The 22488-nt window shown below is 39.4% G+C and overlaps 1 pseudogene; it reads right to left on the bottom strand.

The window, feature by feature from the left end:
- Nucleotides 1-15510: 15510 nt before the first annotated feature.
- LOC120296368 lies at nucleotides 15511-18533 on the bottom strand (annotated as a pseudogene).
- Between the last annotated feature and the right edge of the window lie 3955 nt (nucleotides 18534-22488).

Genomic DNA, 22488 nt, shown 5'->3' on the forward strand with positions numbered 1-22488 from the left:
AATCAATTAGGAAGATCTTCGAGCTATTTAAGGAACATGACGATAGCCCATCAATCCTGCTCGCCCATACAATCATGATCTAGGTTTCCATAAGTAGAACCTTCCAAGTATACTTCGCTAATCAACGGATCCATAATCCCTGAATCAATCTTGATTTGAATAATGGATTCCGGCATGCTATATCCAGCCAAGAGATCTTCTCCAGTCGATAAAGTCAAATCCTTAATTAAACATCCAGTTCTGGATAAGCCTTCTTCGACGATCTAGAAACTGTCAATGAGGATAGACTTTGAGTCTTGAGTCTGATAATCTGGAGTCTTCAGACTTTGATGGAAGAGTCTGCAAGTCTTTAGACTAGATTGATGGAAACGTTTTGTCAGCTTCAAAACACTCAAGGAAGTTTTCTCCAACAGAGTGTGGTAAGTAATTCAAATGAAAGTAGGCACTTAATACTATCGATAATTTAATGGAAGAAAAGTTGGTAAATCAAGCTAATTTTGATTGGTAATTTTTGAATGAGTCTTATAAATTTAAAAAATAGCCCCAAGACAAACAAACTTGGTAACTTTAACAAGACAATTGGTAGATTAAAAAAAAATTAAATATTCATAAATAATTAAAGGATAGTTGGTAATCAAAACTAAAAATTTTAATTTGACAAAATTTAGTAAATAATACTAATTTAGGTTATGAATTTTATAAAATAGTTAGTGAATTCAAAGCATTAGTAAAAGGGAATTTTTGTAAAAAGGAGTGGATTTTATTTCAAATAAGGATCTAAAATGGCCTTGGTTGTTTCAAATAAGGATCTGAAATGGCTTTGGTTGTTTCAAATAATGACCTAATTTGCCGGTCACCAACCCGCTAAATTTTCCAATTGGTTCGTCATTTGGCATTTTTCCCTTTTTTCCTTTCTTTTATTTTTCTGGTTCTTCTTCTTCCTCTTCACCAGTGGACCAGCAAAGAGGAAGAAGAAGAACCAGAAAAAAAAAAAAAAAAAAAAAGACGAAGAAGGGAAAAATGACAAATTACGAAAATACCATGATTGTCGGAAAGTTATTTGAAACGGATATAGCCACTTCAAATCCTTATTTGAAACAAACATAACCTCTTTAGATCCTTATTGGAAACAATATTTACTTCATACCCTTATTTGAGAAAGTGATGGCACTTTCGATCCTTATTTGAAACAATATCCACTTTTGACCCTTATTTGAGAAAAATATGGCACTTCGAGTCCCTTTTTGGAATTTTCCCTTAGAAAAATATGCAAATAAAAGAAGATAATTTTGTACAAAAATTTGGGAATTTGCAAGCTCCAAATAAGTTGGTAATTTCTAAATTTTGTTGTTTCATTCTTAAAAGAAGATAACTTTGTCTTTCCCTTTAATGGGTGGTGTTTCTACCCTTTTAAGTAAAATTATGTTGTTTCACTCTTAAATTCGGGATTTAAGAAGAGCATATGGGTATTTGGACATGCAAAAGTAATTGTCGGAACATCTTTTTGCAAAATGTGCTTATTACATCAAGTGGATCTTGGAAGCTTGGTGGATTTGGTTTTGCCATTTCCTCATATCAGGCCACCGTGGATTTATCTAGTCTACAACTCTTTCATTATTCTGTGTGTGGATAACTCAATAAGATGATGAATGAAGGAAACTGACCTTGTTTTCATCTTCATTCTTTGGGACATAACCGTTGCACATTCCTTTTCTTATTTTGATCTCACAATAGAGATTGGTGAAAGTTACTTATCATTTTCCTTTATTCACGATGATTTTACTCATCCTGACTTCAAGTTGGTGACTGATTGTGTTTTTGTAGTTTCTCCCTACTCGATTCTTGTTCTCTTGCTATCCCAACCATTCTTGATCTAGTACTTAGTGATGTTAAACTGTGGAAATAGACTGAAAATTCTCTTGTATGCAAGTCATGACAGTATTGTGTGGCACAATCCTCACATTTTGTCCAGCATGTTATTGCGGATATTAGTATGATGGCAGTTTGGTTACTTATACCAGCTTTTGTAATGATCGTGCAGGAATATGATGTTGAGGATTCTGTACCGTCTTTGCAGCCATCACTCAATCGCACTGCTCCTAAAGTGATCTGGTGCAAAACGGCTTCAGCTGGGTGTGGTTCTGATATATTTAGTTTTGGATGCTCGCTTACTACTTAATTGCTCGCAAGCCTTCGTTTGACTGCCATAACAATGTCAAAATGTTACTTTTCTTTCGAACGCTGGGCTTGTCCTTCCATCTCTATGTAACCCAAGTGTGTGCCCGTTTAGGTGGATTTGTGGACACACATATTTAAATGGGATCTCTCTCCATATAAGTTGCTCTACTAACGAGTTTTGCTTTTGGTGTGCTATACGCAGTACATGAATACCTTGACATACTTAGCAAATGAAGCTTCCTCAACCATTCCTCCTGAGTTAGTTCCCAACTTGCACAGAATGCTGTCAGCAAATGAATCTTTCAGGCCTACAGCACTTGATTTTACAGGTCCTTACTTGACAACGTTTTGTGGATTGATTAGCATATTAGGCAAAAAGGGAGATTTACAAGTTCGAAGAGACGATGTAATGGCTAATGAAGGCAAATAATTGATCTTCACTTTATGGTTTCTGGTTATTTGTACTTCGGGCAGTTGGTACGGCTTAGGTATCTTTTATATCCTATTTGGTACGTGAAAAAGGGAATGGTAGTTTTTGAATTGATGGATAAATTCTCGGGTTACTCCTTGATTACGAGACTGGTTATATATATGATCATCTCACTTTATTTAGGTCTATACTTTAAATAAGTTTAGATGAATTATATATATAAAGTGATTTGTCATCACGAGTTTTCGTCACGAAGAAAACTTGACATCCCATGAACATAGAAGGTAAAATCAATCCCTCTATTGCTTGCATTTATCATATTATTCCAAAATATAGGGCTATTGTCAACACATATAGAGAGGCCTGTTCGGAAAAACAACATTAGAATCACAGTCTTTCGCCATCCTTAACCAAAATTGTTTAGAAAGCGAAAGAGTAAGAACACGTCAAAGTTCACTCACTCGCTTTGATTGATGCGTGTGTCCATCGATCTCCAGAGGGAGAGACAAACCCAGAATTCACATTCGAAAGAGGTCAATCGAACAGAAGAAGAGCGAGCTATACGCTTCCCCATTTGGTTGAGTTCATCGGCCAGGCCAACCTAAGTTCGAAGACATGAAGCAAGAAACATTGAATGTGCGAGGTAGGGAGAGAGACAGACGCATTGACATTCGACCACTTTGAGGATTAGGAATGATTGGAATTGCCCATGTCTGGGGAAATCCATTGGCTGTTTCACATTGGAATGATGTGTCTAAAGTCTAGGGAATAAGGACTGAGGATGGAGTCTGTCAGTGACTCAGAGAATTCAGTAATACCAGATATGCACCCATTTCTCCACATTCAATCTCGTATATGGACCTTAAATTGAGTGGGAAGATCAAAGGTATCCATGCTTGTGCTTTCGACAGCTTATTAGAGACTAAAAAGTGGGACTGTACCACCTTTAACCAGTCGAACAGCTAAACTTGAATAAAATCCGCCATCACATGATATGGTGGCTGACCTAACATCCTTATCAATCCGTTGATTACACAAGTTGTGCGAGGTTATGTTTGATACTGGAAGTGCTAGTATGTGCACCTAGAGGGGTGAATAGGTGCGAAAACAAATTTTGCAAAATATAGTGTAGAACTTACTTTTAACCTGAGTCTGGTTAACAATAGACTTTGAAGAGGAAATTAGACTCTAACAATTAAATAAAGTTACGAACAAAGTAAAAGAGTTCAGGGAAAGGAATAAAAATACAAGGTTTATAGTGGTTCGGCTTAATCCAAGCCTACGTCCACTCTCCCGCACTAACAGCCCACCGGCTGGATTTCACTATGAATCAAAAGAGTCGTTACAATATCACGTCCTTGATTCCACAGTGTAGAGACTCTACTACACTTCCTCAAGGCCTCACAAATGTATAAACTCTCTTTTGAGTACAAATTTACACTCAATAATTGAATCAGCAAAGAACAAGGAGCTTCAGACTTTGGAATTTATCTATCGCACACACACTCGAATAACTAGAGCATCTTCTTTATATACTCCTCCATGCCTTCATAACCGTTGGCGCCTTCCAAAGGAGTTCTTCCAATCTACCCGTTGGACAGAATCAATTTAGGGAGATCTCAAATTACTTAAGGAATGTGATGATAGCCCACCAATCATGCTCACCTATATAATCAATATCTAGGTTTCCATAAGTAGAACCTTCCAAGTATACTTCGCCAATCAACAGATCCAAATTACCCAAATTAATCAAAAACGAATAATAGATCTTGAGATGCTTTCTCCAGCCATGAGATCTTCTCTAGCCGCTCGAATCAAATCCTTAAAGAAATACTCAATTCTGGATAAATCTTCTTCGACGGTTTAGAAACTGTCAATGAGGGCGGACTTTAAATCTTGAGTCTGGTCTAGCGGTCTTCAGACTTTGATGAAAGAGTTTGCAAGTCTTTAGATTAGACTGATGAAAACATTTTGTCAACTTCAAAACAAATAAGGAAATTTTCTCCAACATCTCCCCCTTTTTTATGGTGACAAAATTTTCCTGTAGATTTAGATACTTTGACCTGCAAGACAATACTTAAGCAAACATGGATATCTCATAAAAAATAAATGGATTAGGATAAAGATAGTATCGAATATGCATCCACAGGAAATGAGTTAGTCCTGTAAAAACAACTATCTTTACCATGAACACCAACAACGCTTAAGATACTGCAAGCATTAAATGATCAAATGATCAATCAATCCAAACCAAAAACATAGTCCAAGCCAAACTAGTCACAACCAAACAAAAGTAAAGTCAATAGTAAAGTCAAACAAAAGTCAAATCGGCATCAACTTCTCCCCCTTTTTATCAGCATTAAAAAGGTAGAAACGAAAAGAGAATTGGATAAAATTAAGATTGTTTTGGAACGCGAATAAGCTGGAAATCTCCCATTGACTTGACAGTCTCCTCCAGCTTTCTCAGATCCTCCTTCAGTTGCGCTACTTCCTCACCCTTGGCAGTTGCTTGAACTTGAAGATTAAGGGCCTGAACTTGATTGTTCAAAGAAATTGAAGAGGCTTGACTGGCATTCTGCATGTTTTGAACTTCGCATCCCAAAACATAAATCTGGCCTCGCATCTCCATAAGAACATCAAGCAATCTTCTAAAATCTGCTGAGTTGTCAGTTTGAGTGCTTGCTTAAGCATGATCAGTTTGTGGAGTATTGGCAGATAATGACATTTCAGCATGAGCATCCAGATTTGGAGATGAAATCTCATGACCTTCCTCAGGAAATTGAGAGGCATATACATCTTTTGGATTAGTAGGAGAATGACTAACATCTTCACTAGTAAAAGCAATTGAAGATGTACCTCTTTTTTCAGTAGCTCCCCATGTTTTAGTGCCTTCAGGTGGAGAGAAGTACTCTTCATGCTCTGTCTCTTCTTGTTCTCCTCTTCTCTCTCTTCTTACAGTTCTTTCTTCCTCTCGCTTCTTTCCTCATCGATTCCCTCTCTTTACTCCTCTGCTCTGTTTCTTCTCTGTCTTGATCCTCTCTCTCTCTTCTGTCTTTGGAATAAAACGCTGTAAGTTCCTTAAGGCAAGAGTCTTCATCCTGCAAGATGAGTGCTCTCCTTTTCTTAGATAAAGCTGTCATGGGCTCCTTACCTTTCCGTTTTACAGCCATAGAGACTTGATGAGTCTTGATAGGGGTTTTCTCCTTAAATCGCTCCAAAGCATTGTTCAACTCCTTCAGACGCATTTTAGAAACCATCTTAAATCCCACCACCATTTGATCATAGGTTCGAACACAAAATTTTAGGAGGCTAAATATTAAAATGTCTGAATAACTTAGTGACAAGTGCTGAATAAGGAAGTTGGCCCTTGTCCTTCACCATCGATCTATACATGTGAAACATGATAGTGTGTGGCAGAGAGAACTTTTTGCCAGCATTGATAGCATACATCAGCTTTGCTTCCAAATTGGGGACGTCAGTCTTTGAAGTCGATTTGGGTCTAAGAAAATTGATCACAATCTTGTGAAGCAAGATATTTGAGGCATTCATCCTCAAGTACGAAATTCATCCTTCTGTCATTCCATCCCGAACAAGCTCTACAGTCGCACGACCGATAGACACACTAATTGATTGGAATTCCCCTCTCTCTACTCCAATCACATCAGCCAGAATGTCCATATCAACCACATAATCTTGGTCTCTAACACTGAAGGAAAATCTATTCACATCCAAAAAGCTTAGATTGGAATAGAAATATGTAGTAAGTTTTGGATGAGCTACTATTATTTCAGAGCAAAATCGTTCAAGTTGAAGTAAAGTGAATTTCTCTCGCAACTTTACGTTTAGAGAGTCGAGAAAATCAAAATCCACACTCCTTGGATTCATCACCCCTCACTTCAGCAACTTAGAGTAAGTCACTTATGTTCCTTAGAACGAAACAAATCTGGCATTTTTCCTCAAATATTCGCAGCAACACCCATTCTAGGCTTAAAATGAGTGAACATATTTTCATCATCATTTCCATCAGGTTGATTATGTCCTCCAACACGAGGATCACTTGGGATATTCGCAAAAGCTCTTTCTACCAAGCCCGCAGGAGCAATTCCCAAACATTCCATCGTTCGTAAAAAGTGGGTTTCATTTCGGTACCCATTTTCTTTAAAAAATTCATCAATAAAGTTCAAAGCAGAACCTCCACCTTTAAGGCAGAGTAGAGTTTGAAGGTAAAAGCAGGCTTTAAAGTTCTTACGAGTTCTGCATCCTCAATAATTTCTTCCTCCGCTTGTTGTTGAGCATCCTGTGGTCTAGCGCGAGGAGAATGACGCGGTTGAGAATATTGTGGATTCTGCTATTGCCTTGAAGATTCTTCTTCCTCGATCGATCAAAGTGCGTAGGACCCTCACGCATATGCTGTGGTCCCTTGCTTGCAATCCTTGAGTACTTTCTTTGAGAAGTCATTGTCACAGTCTTTGAGAGATTTCAAACTTGATTTGTGAGAAAGATGAAAACTTTGAGGATTAAACTAGAGAGTAAAAGTAAGAAAGTGAAGTTTTTTGCTTCTTGGGTTCATGAAGAAGACGATCAGTATATAAGGCAATTGAAATGGGGTATACGGATCGTTGTAAAAGGAAAAATAGAAAATGCCTTTTAAAAAATAACTGCCTTTTTGAAAATATATAACTGTCATTTCAAAAGATAACTTCTTTTTCGAAAAGGAATGATTGCTATAATTATGAAAACTTGGGAAGATAAGATCAGTCCATTATGGATTAATAAACAAGTGTACCTTTTCGAGTTTTTTTTATTCAAAAGATAAATTTCTAAAATTGAAATAATTTATAGTCGTGATTCTTTATCTTCGAGTCTCGAGCATCTTTAGACTTTTATCACTGAGTCTGAACTTCTTCAGAATTTAAGATATTAAGTTTGAATCGAATAGACTCAAATTGACTTTTCTCCAATGGCTTTGTAAAAATATCCGCCAGCTGATTCTTTGAGTCAATGAATTGAATCAAGACTTCTCCATTCTGAACATAGTCTCTAATAAAGTGATGTCGAATCTTTATATGCTTTGCTCTTGAATGAAGAATTGGATTCTTTGTGAGATTAATTGCGTTGATGTTGTCACATTTGATCTCAGTGCATGAGTCTTCGATTCCAAAGTCTCTTAGCTATTATTTTATTCATAAGATTTGAGAACAACAACTTCCAAGAGCCACATACTCGCCGCTATTGAAAGAGCTACGATTTTTGCTTCCTTGAAAACCAAGATACTTGTCCTGTTACCAAGCAATTGACAAGTGCTCAAGGTGCTCTTTCTATCAACTCGCATCCCGCTAGATCTACGTTTGAATATCCAAGGAGAGTAAAGTCTTATTCTTTAGGATACCAGAGACCTAAATTAGAGGTTGTTGTAACATATTTGATGATGCGTTTCGCAGCACTTAGATGAGATTCTTTGGGATCTGATTGAAATCTGGCACAAATACAAACACTAAACAAAATGTTAGGTCTAGAGGCAGTAAGATAAAGAAGTGAACCAATGATACTCATGTATAGCTTTTGGTCAACTTTCTTTTCTCCTTCATCTTTGTCCAATTTCGAAGAACTTGACATTGGTATATCAGTCTTTTTGCAATTCTCCAAACCGAACATTTTAACAAGTTCTTTAGCATATTTTTCTTGGTGAATGAAAGTCCCTTCTTTCAATTGTTTTACTTGTAGTCCGAAAAAGAAGGATAGTTCACCCATCATGCTCATCTCGAATTCATCCTTCATAGGCTTAGAAAATTTCTTGGACAAAATTTCGTTAGGTGATCCAAAAATAATATCATCAACATAGATTTGAACTATTAAAAAGTTTTTACTTTCTCTTTTAATAAACAAGGTAGCGTCTACTTTACCTTTAACAAAGTCATTTTGGATTAAAAACTTACTTAACCCGTCGTACCAAGCTCGAGGTGCTTACTTTAAACCATATAGCGCATTTTTTAATTTGAATACAGAGTCTGATTTCCTTGGGTCTTCAAAACCGGGAGATTGTTCTACATAGACTTCCTCTTGGATAAATCCATTTAGGAATGCACTTTTAACGTCCATTTGGAATAACCTGAAATTCTTATAACAAACAAAAGCAAGTAATAATCTAATTGCTTCTAACCTTGCTACTCTTGGAGCGTAAGTCTCATCATAGTCTATCCATTCTTCTTGCATATATCCTTTGGCTACAAGTCTTGCTTTATTCCTTATAACTTTTCCTTTCTCGTCCATCTTGTTCCTGAAAACCCATTTAGCTCCGATAATAGATTTACCTTTTTGTTTAGGAGTCAATTCCCAGACATCGTTAATACTGAATTGCCTAAGTTCTTCTTGCATAGCTTCAATCCAACTTCCATAAGTTAAAGCTTCTTCTATGTTATTGGTACCTATTTCAGAAATAAGAGCTACAACGCTAGACTTTTCATGCCTTTTGGATCTTGTATGAATCCCTTCATCAATGTCGTTAATAATGAGTTCTTTGGGATTACTAGACTTGTGCTTCTAGTTGCTGGTTAGTTTGACAGACTGCTGATCTTTTTCTTCATTTGATTCTTCAACGATCATTCGTTGTTGACCTTCTGAAGTCTGAGCTGCTTCTGAGGATTTAGACTTTGTAGAGTCTGGAGCAAGTTTAGATTCTTCAGGTTGAGTCTGGATCGATTGATTTTGTATAAGATCTTAAAATTTGATATTTATCGATTCCTCCACAGATTGAATCTTTTTGTTGTATACTCGTAGACTTTGCTGGTGGTTGAATATCCAAGGAAGATTCATTCGTTTGATTTTTCTTCAAACTTACCAGTTCGATCATTTGTATTCTTCAATATAAAACATTTGCAACCAAACACATGAAAATAGGAAACAATTGACTTCTTACCTTTGAACAACTCATAGGGAGTTTTCTCCATAATAGGCCTTAAGAAGACTCTATTAATAATATAACATGCTGTAGAAACTGCTTCAACCCAAAAACGAGAAGAAATGTTGCTTTCAATTAAAAGTGTTCTAGTCATTTCTTGCAACAATCTATTCTTTATTTCCACAACTCCATTCTGTTCTGGAGTGTATGGAGAGGAGAACACATGCTGAAAACTAGATTCATCACAGAATTTAGGAAAATCTTGATTTTCAAACTCACCTCCATGGTTTGTCCGTATACTTGAAATAACATATCATTTCTCATTTTGTACTTTCTTAGCAAACTTTATGAAATAAGAAAAAGTTTCAGACTTACTTGCCAAGAAATATACCCAAGTAAATCATGAATAATCATCCACTATTACTAGGCAATATTTCTTTCCACCAATGCTTGAGTCCTAATTGGTCCGAAAAGATCCATATGTAGGAGCTTCAGTACACGATTAGTGGAAACTTGATTTATTGGTTTAAAAGAACTTCTAACATGTTTTCCCAACACGCATGGTGTGCATAGATAAGATTTTTGGTATGTCAGATTGGGTAGTCCACGAACAAGCTTCTTTGCAGAGATCTTGACTATTTGCTTCATGTTGATATGGCCAAGTTTTTTATGCCAAAGATTAGCTTCCTCTTGAATTAAAATTAGACATTGAGATTTTTCTGGTTTGATGTCCAAAAGATAGATGTTCCCATGTCTTTGCCCCGTGAAAGTTTGAGAGAAGTCTTTACTGGTTCCTGAACATATTCATTCTTGGTAATTGATTTTGAAACCTGTGTTGCACAGTTAACTGATACTCAGCAAGTTGTAGTCTAGTCCTTCCACTAAGGAAACGTTGTTGATTGTGAAGCTTCCAATCTTTATTGTTCCGCATCCGACAATTCTTCCTTTGCTATTTCCTCCAAAAGAGACTTTTCCATCGTTAACTTGCATAAGTTTTATGAAACAACTTGAATCCCCTATCATATGTCTTGAGCATCTACTATCCAAGTACCATTTGACTTTTTTTCTTAATAGTGACCTGCATTTAAAAAAAAAACTTAAACTTTCTTTGGTACTCACATTTTCTTGCGTCCAATGGAGTTAGTGCAATATATGGTATTTACACAAACCTTCTTAACAGGTTTCCAAACCATGAGACATTCTTTCTCAAAATGTTCTGAGCTGTTGCACTTAGAACATTTAAGAGCACTATGGCCAACAGGTTTTACAAAGACTTTTGAAAATGATTTCTATAAAAATCTTTTGTAGGTCTTTGTTTGATTCTTTCCTTTACTTTTGGAAAATCAATTAGAGGAATGGTTTCAGAAGTCATTCCTAATCCTGATTTGTTAAAGTAAGGTCTTTGTGCTGAAAGAATCTTTTCCAATTTCTCATATCCTATAGAAAACCTTTTTGAAATACTTGAGATATCATTTTTCAAAAGTGTGTTTTCTTTTGAAAGAGAGTCTGCATTTTCTTTTAAAGTAATAACACTTTTTTTTTCTAAATTTTCAACATTTTCTTTCCAAACAACTCCTATTGTTTCAGTGCAGAATTTTCCCTTTTTAGCTCGGAAATCCTCTTAAGAGAGGTTTTGAGACTCGATACGCTTCATCAATATATTTAGAGACTTTAGTAGGAATTTTTAAATTACTTACCTCGATTTCACTGTCTGAGTCTAAGTCTCAGATCTGTCTCAGAGTCTGAATCGATTCGATTGTGCCATTAGACAAATATTAACATAATCATCATCGCTCTCTTTGCATTCGATATCACTCAAAGTTTCTGCTTTGAGCGCATTTTTGTATTTCTCAGCTTTTCCTTTCTTTTTCTTTAGCAAGGGATAGTTGGGTCTGATGTGTCCATTTTTCTTGCATTCAAAACAAATCACATCTTTATTGGATTCATTGTCCTCAGCTCATTTATTTTGAAACTTTTGAGAACTTTGTTTCTTCCAATTGAATCTTCTTCCCTTTTTGTTCAGTTTTCTGAACCTTCTTATCATGGGAGCAATCTCTTCATCGTCCATATCGTCTTCAGAATCTGTAACATCATAATCATCATTAGATATTAAAGCAATGGATTTTTTTTTATCTTTGGGATCTTCATCTTCATTGATTTGCTCCACTTCATAAGATTGAAAAGTGCTAACCAATTCGTCAATGGAGAGTGGCATGATCCTTTGTGTCTCCCTTATTGAGGTCTTTACGTGATTCCAATCTTTGGAAAGTCCACGCAGCAGTTTGTTAACCTTCATGGGTCTAGAGATTGGTTGACCTTGATACTCAAGACCATTCTCGATATCTGTAAAATGACTAAACATGTTAGTGGTGGATTCTCCTAATTTCATCTTGAAGGCTTCATATTGACCGAGCAGAATATTGATTCTGGTTTTTTTCACTCAATCGGTTCCTTCATAGGTGATGTGCAGCCTATCCCAAACTTCTTTAGCTGTTTTATAAGAAGATATTCTATTATATTAAGTAGGAGATAATGCACAATATAATGAATAAATTGCTTTTGCATGAAGAGTTTGTTTCTTGGTTATCTCTTCTTGAGTCATCTCGCTAGCTTCAATAGCTTCTTTTTCCCTTTCTGAGACTATTGTAGCTTTAGGAATGATTCATTTGTCTACCACATCCTATTCCAAATGATCTTTCGATCTTAAGAATGCTTTCATCTTGTTTTCCATATGTTGTATTCATTTCCATCAAAATAAGGCGGTCTGGTGTTGCTTTGCCCTTCAACCAAACCTGGAGCCAACATACTAGCTATGGATCATTACCTTTGAAGTAAAAAATACTTCAATTTAAATGAGTACATAGGCTATGATACCAATTGAAAGTGCTAGTATGTGCACCTAGAGGGGGGGTGAATAGGTGTGAAAACAAATTTTGCAAAATATAGTGTAGAACTTTACTTTTAACCTGAGTCTGGTTAACAGTAGACTTTGAAAAGGAAATTAGACTTTAACAATTAAATAAAATTACGAACAAAGTAAAAGAGTTCAGGGAAAGGAATAAAAATACAAGGTTTATAGTGATTCGGCTTAATCCAAGCCTACGTCTATTCTCCTGCACTAACAGCCCACTGACTGGATTTCACTATGAATCAAAAGAGTCGTTACAGTATCACGTCCTTGATTTCATAGTGTAGAGACTCTGCTACACTTCCTCAAGGCCTCACAAATATATAAACTCTCTTTTGAGTACAAATTTACGCTCAACATTTGAATCAGCAAGAACAAGGAGTTTCAGACTTTGGAATTTATCTATCACGCACACACTCGAATAATTAGAGCGTCTTCCTTATATACTCCTCCATGCCTTCATAACCGTTGGCACCTTCCAAAAGAGTTCTTTCAATCTACCCGTTGGACAGAATCAATTTAGGGAGATCTCGATTTACTTAAGGAATGTGATGATAGCCCACCAATCTTACTCGTCCATACAATTAGGATCTAGGTTTCCATAAGTAGAACCTTCCAAGTATACTTCGCCAATCAACATATCCAAATTACCCGAATTAATCAAAAACGAATAATAGATCTTGAGATGCTTTCTCCAACTGTGAGATCTTCTTTAGCTGCTTGAATCAAATCCGTAAAGAAATACTCAATTATAGATAAATCTTCTTCGACGGTCTAGAAACTGTCAATGAGGGTAGACTTTAAATCTTGAGTCTGGTAGTCTAGCGGTCTTCAGACTTTGATGAAAGAGTCTGCAAGTCTTCAGACTAGATTGATGGAAACGTTTTGTCAGCTTCAAAATAAATAATGAAGTTTTCTCCAACATATACGAATTCGATGAGTTATGGTTTGATAATAGCGAAGCGCACAGAAGGGCATGGAAGGTAGTGTGGGTTTACCGTCGAGTTAATAGTAAATTGAAGTTCAAACGTGGTTACCTGCTTTCATCAATTTCAACTTGAATTCTACCTCCAACTTTCAGAAAAGTATGGATTCTCTGCTTCAAGATCCATTTTTGATGACTCATGCTCCATGTCTTCCAACACGGAACCGCTTGTGACTTGACATCCACATGTACAAGAGTTGATTAAAGTAACATGTAATGGCATTGATACCTCATTACGTTGGAATTTGGAACCCTTTGGACATTAAGAAGTGATTCGGACATGCATATGTGCTCGTCACTTCATAATCTATACCAAGAACTTGGAGGGAATCTCTCTCTCTCTCTCTCTCTCTCTCTCTCTCTCTCTCTCAAATGCATTGCAACTATTATTTTACGAGTTTTCCCATGATCTCATTGCCCTTTTGTTCTCTCTCTCTCTCTCTCAAATGCATTGCAACTATTATTTTACGAGTTTTCCCATGATCTCATTGCCCTTTTGTTTCCGATTCCTACGGTTTCATTTGATGGGACTTATGCATAAACAAACAACAATCTTTTTTATTATATCATTTGAAACTTTTTATGTTGAAGTTCATCAGCGGGCGATGGCCCTTGGCCCAGCCGGGCGAGGGCTCGCGAGCCCTTGCCCCCGATCTGGGCGAGGGTTGCGAACCTCAGCGGGCAATGGCCCTTGGCCTGGTCGAGCGAGGGCGGGGATTTAGGCAAGGACCGTGACCCTCTCCCAGATTGGGAACGAGGGCTTGCAGGTCCTCGCCGCCGGTCGGCCGAGGTCGTTGGCCCCTGGCAAGGGCCCGGCGACTCTAGCCGACCCTCCCCCCTCTGTCGCCGACCCTTCCCGGCACCGGTGGGGAGGCAACGATGGCGATGGCTTAGCCCTTAGTCACCCATTCCCCTTTTTTTAATAAATAAATAAATAAATAAATGTAATTTTTAATTGTTTAATTGTTTAATATTTGTATTTTTATTTTAAAATGTTTTAAATAAATTTAGTTTTAAATTTATTTAACTAATTTTTATATTAATTTTTTACCACGTCAACGTCAAAATAACGCCGTTTTGCACTTATTTTGCCGGAAAATCGCCACGTCAGCATTTTGGCCGGAATGCCACTTAAGTGATCAATTTTGCTCCGATTTTGGCACTCAAGTGTCATTTTCCTAACTTTTGGCATTTAACTGTCCCTCCATGCCAAATTTTGACACTCCCGGTATCCGACACTCCTTGAGATTCTCTTCGGCTTTGGGGCCATAATTTTGAGGTTCGAACACTAGGAATCGACTGTGACATGTCCTAAATAGATCCATGTGACACTTCAGTTTTGCTAGCTAGGTTACCATTTTGGGCAGAAACCTCCACATGGGTTAGGCAGAGTGCATCGAGGAAAATCCAAAGTTGTGATATTTGTCTTGGAACAGTGTCTCATAATTGCCAATCATAGAGTCATCCTACTCTCGAGGCAACCGCTCAATTTGGAATATACGTCCCATCCCAAAAGATTTATTGCCTTTTCGGGCCAACCCGCATAGAAATTCATGCTCGATAGGTCAACCTCTTCCAAAAGTCATGCCAAAGAGGTTGGTCGGGCATCATTGTGGGCCTAAGCAAAGATGTGTAGCCTTTAACTTTTTTATTCATGAGAAGCCCTAAAATGATATACATTCATTTAATTAAAGTAATGTGACAGACTAAATCAATCATGATGCATATATTGTATGAATGTGTTTTCACGTTATATTAACGTGTTCCTTTTCATGAACTTAGATACAATATTGACTCTTAATACGCAACCCACTTAGTCGAGTAGGATAAGTCCACACAAATTCCTAATGAGGTTAGCTCCCTTTAAGAAATACATGTTCATTCCAATTCTACATTTGGTAGGGTCAAGTTGGGAGATACAATAAGATGTACCCGTTAATAATTAGCTCACAATGCAGAGCAAATGTCACGATCCTTTATAAGAATGAAGAATGTAACGAAATGTATGTTGTATAATATTTTCCTTCACGTGTTTCAACATTGTTGTTACACTGATGAAGTTCCAAGTACAAATAGACATCGTGGTGGGGGGGGTTTGAATAAGAAAGAACTGAACAAAAGACATAAGAGACATTACAATTTTAACCGCAGTTTCTCGACCATGAAAAACTCTCTAAGTACATACCAAGAATAGTGCAAATTAAATTATGAGGCAGTCTTCAGGATTTGGAAAAGTTCCTAACAGATGGGAAGCGGAGCACCATCCCAGTCCCTCAAGCACTCCAGCAAAGGATCGATCAGCTTGCCCTCGCACATGGCGGAGAACACCAGATCAAAGTCCTCGCCCGGCGAGCCGACCTTCTCCCCCGTGAGCAAACCGGTCCCGAGCTCTTCCCTCACGAACCTGTACAGTGGGTACGACCTGCACCCCCTGATCTTGTTAGCGATCGCCGAGTTCCCGCTCTCGAACTGAGCTCTCGCGTTCTCGACCTCCTTCGGGAGGAGTGCCTTGAGCTGCTCCTCGAAAGCCCCAATCTTCTGGAAGATGGAGGTGCTGGGGTTCTTCTCCCGGTCGACGTCGTCCAGCGCATGGTCCACGAGGACCTGCCTCAGCGTCTGCATCAGGGGGTACGTGGCGCTGCAGGGGTCATCAATGTAGGCGAAGACGTGCTCCCGGTCGACCACCTTGATCAGGTCTTTCTCGCTGAACCGCGACGGGTGGAGCTCGCCGTTGGACCCGACGTAGAGGACCTTCTTGGCCACCTGGTTCACCGTGTTCTTGACCACGCTCTTGAGGTTCTCTTCCAGGTGCCTCAGGTCGATGGCCTGGCACAGGGCGACCAGGAAGGTGGAGGACATGAGCTTCAGCACGTCGACGGCCTCTGCAGTCTTCCTCGACGAGATCAGGCCCAAGGAGTTCACGTCCTGGTTGTGTTGCTCCGCGCTCTCGACATGGTTGGTCACAGGGTTGGCAAGGAACTGCAGCTCCGAGCAGTATGAGGCCATGGCGATCTCGGCTCCCTTGAAGCCATAATCCAGGCTCGGGTTCCGTCCCCAGACAGGTTAGAGGGCAGCCCGTTGTTGTAGAAGTCGTTAACGAGCTCGGAGAACTGCGCGAACATGAGCTTGCCGATGGAGGCGATGGCAAGACGGGTGTTGTCCATGGAAACGCCAATCGGGGTCCCCTGGAAGTTTCCTCCATGGAGAGCCTTGTTCCTGGAGACATCGATCAGCGGGTTGTCGTTGACAGAGTTGATCTCCCTCTCGATCATTTTGGTGGCGGCCCTGATCACTTCGATCTGGGGGCCGAGCCACTGCGGGGACGTGCGGAGCGCGTATCGGTCCTGCTTCGGCTTCTGGAGAGGTCGATCTCGTGGAGCTTTTGAGCGTCCTTCACGTAGGAGCTCCCATCCAAGATGTGCTCCATTATAGCTGCAGCTTCAATTTGTCCGGGATGGTGCTTGAGCTTGTGGGTCAAGTGGTCAGTGAACTCCGGCTTCCCTTGCATCACCTCGGCGAAGATCGCCGACAGAACCTCTGAGAGGACGGCCTGGATGTTCGCCTCGAACAGGACAATGGAAGCGAGCCCAGACCCGACTGCCGTGCCATTCACGATCGCGAGGCCCTCTTTGGGCTGCAGGTCAAAGAACCCGTGCTTGATCCCAGCAAGGCGGAAGGCCTCGACGGCGTTCAGGGACTCGCCATTTGGCCCGACCGCCTTCGAGTTGGGCCTGCCCGTCAGAAGCCCGGCGATGTAGGACAAGGGGACCAGGTCGCCTGAGGCCGTGACGGTACCCCTGAGAGGCAGGCACGGGGTGATGTTGCGGTTGAGGAGCTTGGCCATGGTCTCCAGGATCTCAAAACGGATGCCTGAGTAGCCCTGGAGGAGGGTGTTGATCCTCACGAGCATCGCGGCCCGGGTCGCCGAGTGGGGCAGCACGTGGCACGACTCGGTCCCGTTGCCGAATATGCCGGCGTTCAAGAACCTGGCTCAATCGGAAAATTTCGTCAGCAACATATTATTAATTATAGCAAAGGAAATGTGAACATCGATTTAGAGACTTATTTAATTATAGCAAAGGTAAGTCTCATTAATTGAAAAATGAGAAATTAGGTATTCAAAAAGTAATTATTACGGGTCGTCTTTGAAATTCATTAATCTTCTCCCATATTATTTTTTGGTTACCTAATATTTAAAAATATAGAGAAATTGATTTCGGCCTTTGGGTTGATACTTGCACGTTTGGGTATATACCTTTTATGGAAAGGAAGCTTAGCCAGCACTTGGCAGCCCTTCACAAGGGGACCATTTATACCCCAGATGACAGGTGTTAATTTTAAATTAAAATAAAGGATTTTACTTGATTTTTTTTTTTTAAATATCCACTTCTTGATAATTACAATTCCCGAATAATGTATTATCGCACCCATCTCCTAAAATCAGCATTTTTTTTCATTATCGATTGCTTGACAAGTATTTTCGATATATCTGCGAATATTTGTTAATAAAAACAACCGAATGAGAATTTAAAGAAATATATCGAAGTAGCACTTCTTCTTTTTCTTCTTTTTTTACCTTATGAGCTCCGTCTGCAGAGCACCACCTTGCTTGGTCCGCCTATGCGAGGTGGCGCCGAAGCCGGTGGTGACCCCGTAGCTGTCCGTGCCGTTTCTCATGCTCTCCATCACCCAGTCGCTGCTGGCCTTGACTGCCGCCCGGCCGCCTCCGACAGCTCGACCGCCGCGCCGGCCTCCCGCCCTGCGATGGCCGCCACCTGTGCGATGGTCAGCGTCTCACCGCCGAGGCGGACCACAGGCCGCCGGGACTCCTCAACCATCCTTTTCACCTCATCGAGGTGGCTCCCCGTGAGGGCCGCGGCAGCCGCGCCCCAGTTGAGTGGGTCACCGCCTGCCCCCGCGCAGAGCCCGAGGGAGCCCTCGCCGTTGCACGCTGCCGTGTCCATGTCCATCTTCGCGCTCGTGTGAATGCGAACGTCTAGAGCGGCCGAGAGCCCGAGAAGAGGAGTCGAAATCGAGCGAGGAGCGAGCGAGCGAGCGCGAGAGAGAGGAAGAGCGCGGTGGCGTTTTTTGTGTGTGTTTTGCTCTGAAGGAAATTCACATGCGCTAAAGAAGCTAGTGAATTTCCTGAGTCTGTTCACCTACAAATCGGACGTTTAAATAGAGGAGAGGCCCGCCCGCCATTGAGTGTCGAGTAGGTTAGGCCGACGGGTTAGTCGACGGGTTAAAGATGGTTTCCGAATTGAAATTCCCGACCGGGTGGAGATTTTGAATAGGGAAATCATGGGAGGGAATGAACCGGTGTTTGGTGTCGTTTAAGTGATGATTAGGCACATTGACACTGTTCCACCAGGCACTAACAAGAAATGGCCTCCCCAGTTGGGGAACAATGAGGATGGCTCTCGGGTTACGTCACGGGAAGGAAGACCTCGGAAATGCATCATTGGAGGAATCTAATAAGTAATATCAAGACAAATTCTTTTAATGAAGATGTTATAAGAAAAGAAAAAGATAAGAGTGATCGATTTCTTTTAGACTTATTTCGTTTCATTTCGAAATTTCTTTTGCTCAATATTTATGTCTTTTCTAGTAAAATGTTTATTTCCCATTTTGGCAATTTACTTTAATATTTGAAAGGAAAATGATTTTAAGGGCACAAACCAAAATTTGATTTAATAAAAAAAATCCATGAAATTGTGACCCCTAGAAATTAGCACTAAATTACTTTTTCTGCTCAAATGACTTGTGCTCTTCTCAGTATTTTTGAAGTACAAGTGGGATTATAAAATGGTCTTATTTGACTCCATGGTATTGACTCGCTTTTGCATGAGCCCGCGTCGTGCGGTCACCAACCCCACTATTTGACTATTGTGCTCCCCAAATTCATTGAAACAATCCATCTCACATCATTTTGCGAAGGAACTGGTCATATCCTCTGATTTTTAATATTTGTCCACAATCATCCTGCGCATTTTACTCGTACCCATTCCATTTTTGACTTATTCTTTCGACAATTCTTAAGAAATGTGCGGTCCGATAACATATACCAATGGAAATTATTATCGTGTTTGTGTCCATTCTAGGTCGGTCGGGTTCAGGACTCCGTCGAGGCGGCATGGCGAGTCCGTGAGTCCGGGGCGCCAAGTCTTTTCGGAAACTAGTGGAGCTTGCAATAAATAAAACACTCCGTCTTTGCAAAAATTAAGAAATGGGTTCCGACAATGTCATTCGGGAGAGAGCACGATGTTACTCCTACCAACCAAACCAATGCACCAACCAATGCGGGTCCTCCCACTGAGCAGAGGAACGGATAAGTCACAAAGCGGGTCCCAAAGACATTTTTTGATGAACAATTCAATAAAAAGAAAATAAGTAAAGTTTCTACGCACCAACTTCTTTCTTAATATGTACAGTTGATACTCTCGAAATAGAATATTTTCTTATTAAATTTGCTTATAAGTGCGCCGGGTACTTTTTAACATAAGTCATAATGAAAGTCTTGGACACCATTTTATATGTGTAATTCAATTTTGAGGCACTAATTGTGTAGAATGCAAAGACAATCGAAGCATTGAAAGTATTTGCAACTTGATCACCATTGACTATACTTTTGATATCTCGATAATTTATTAACCTTGCATGTCTCGACCCTTTAGAACACTTAATAATTAACAAGTTGTTTATCTTTTGCATGATGCTCGATGTTAGCAAGGGACAAGCGTGCTGAAGAATTTACGTTTTTCACTAGTAAACTGAATTTATTATCTAAGTGATGTAATTTATTAATAAGACGAGCTTGTTTATTTGCAAATAATTAAAAGAAAAATATATTCCCTTTTTTTCCATCGTAATCTAAAATACTTAGATTCCAAAAAAAAAAAAAAAAAATCATAGATATAATGTGAAAGTCTCGAATACTTTAGATTAAAAAAAATCAACATTTGAGGACCGTAAATTTTTAATTGAATAAAAATTAAAATTCAATCCAATGATAAAATTCAGCGCAAACTATAAATCTCGATGTAGTGCCATGCTTATCCAAATTGCTTAACAAGTGCATCGGGTACTTTTAACGTAAGTCATAATGAAAGTCATGGACATTTGTTTTATATGTGTAATTCAATTTCGAGATACTAATTGCGTAGAACACAAAGACAATCGAAGCATTGAAGGCATTTGCCTCTTGATCACAATTGACTATACTTTCAATATCTCGATATTTTATTAACCTTGCATGTATTGAACCTTTAGAACACTTAATAATTAATAAATTGCTTATATTTCGCATGACACTAAACACTTCAATGATAGCAAGAGACAAGCGTGCTGAAGAATTTCTATTTTTCACTTGTAAACTAAATTTATTATCTCAATGACGTAATAAGATGAGCTTGCTTGTTTGCAAATAATTAAAAGAAAAATTTATTCCTTTTGTTTTTCCACCGTAACTTAAAATACTTAGATTCCAAAAAAAAAAAATCATAGATATAATGTCAAAATCTCGAACGCTTCGGATTACAAAAATCAACATTTGTGGACCGTAAAATTTAAATCGAATAAAAATTAAAATTCAATCCAATCACAAAATTCAGTGCAAACTATAAATCTCGATGTAGTGCCATGCGTGATAATTTCAACTCAAATGGAAGAGTATATGAGGACCTTGTTGTCTTCACATATATTGAAGAAAGATTTTACGATGGGATTCCTTTTTCTATTTTGACTTTTCCCCAAGAAAGAAATTGCATTCACGTAAATTTTTTTCCTTATTCCATGACCATGTGGGATGTTAGCAACATAGGACATACCAAATAAAATGTCAAATGAAAATTCGATTCCTAAGCTAAACTCTGTTGTGGAATTGCGGTTTCGATGAGTTGCTGGTAAAGACAAAACTACCTTATTTTGGGAGTAGGTCGTGAAGCTATATAAAGATTAAATATGCCCATAGAACTACCTTATTTTGGGAGTAGGTCGTGAAGCTATATAAAGATTAAATATGCCCAAATTGATTATTAAATGAATTTAGGAATGACCATATTTTTGAATTTGTTGACCGTAGTAAACCGAAAAGTCATGTTCCAAAATCCCATGTTAAGTTGTTGGCCCAAAAAGAGTAAATCCCAAGTCATGTCCTTCTTCGTTACTTCCCGAAAATGAAAAGATATTCAGAAATTTGGGTAATGGTGTAACTATAATACCTTTTTTTTTTTTTTTTGGACAAATAGAACTGCCATATATTTGCTTAATGCGGAGTCTTACATAATACCGATGGAGAAAGATCGGCGCATAAAATATTCATGAGAGGAAAGGGGGGAGATAGCATCCAATTACTGGGGAGAGTACGAAGCCGGTGATTCCTCGCGATCCAATCCGCTGCAGCGTTTGCTTGGCGTGGACAATGAATTACCGTGATGTTCTTATTCTGATTTAGCCCATTCCTGCATTGCTTCACGATTTCTTTTAGGTTCCATGGAGTTTCGGCCCGGCCCATCACCATTTCTACAACAGAGAGCAGTCACTTTCGATAAAGCACTTCCCGCCCGACTTCCACTGTTCCCCACGTGCAGCGACTGCAGTTCGTGCATATGTTTCAAACCGTGTAAATGGCCTCGCTTCCGCTTCACTTGCCGAAGAAACCCTACCCGTGGCCGCAAAGCCGTCGAGGGTTCTTCCATCCGAATCTCGCAGCACGCCCGCGACGTAACAAAGGAATTCGCCTGGGATCCATGCCGCGTCCACGTTTAACTTCAGATCTTGGCCTTCCGGAGTCGTCCAGTAAGCATGTTTCTGTCGATTAAGTGTTCGTTCATGTCTATGTGGTTTCCCTCGCTGAAAGAAATCTGTTGTTCTTGTGCTATGATCAACGTATCTGCTGGTTTGGGTTCCTTCGCGCGAAAAATCCAGCCATTTCTCGCCTTCCAGATGTTCCACAAGACCATACCAGTAAGCTCTCGAGAAGGTGAGTCCAGATCTTTTCGGAAAGCAGTGAATAGCCACTGATCTGTGCATTTTATGCTGCTGCTTGGCCTGATCGTTGTAAAAATTGGGTCTTCCCAAATCTTCTTAGT

Source organism: Eucalyptus grandis, chromosome 7 (assembly GCF_016545825.1).
Source record: "Eucalyptus grandis isolate ANBG69807.140 chromosome 7, ASM1654582v1, whole genome shotgun sequence".
NCBI classification, from domain to species: Eukaryota; Viridiplantae; Streptophyta; class Magnoliopsida; order Myrtales; family Myrtaceae; genus Eucalyptus; species Eucalyptus grandis.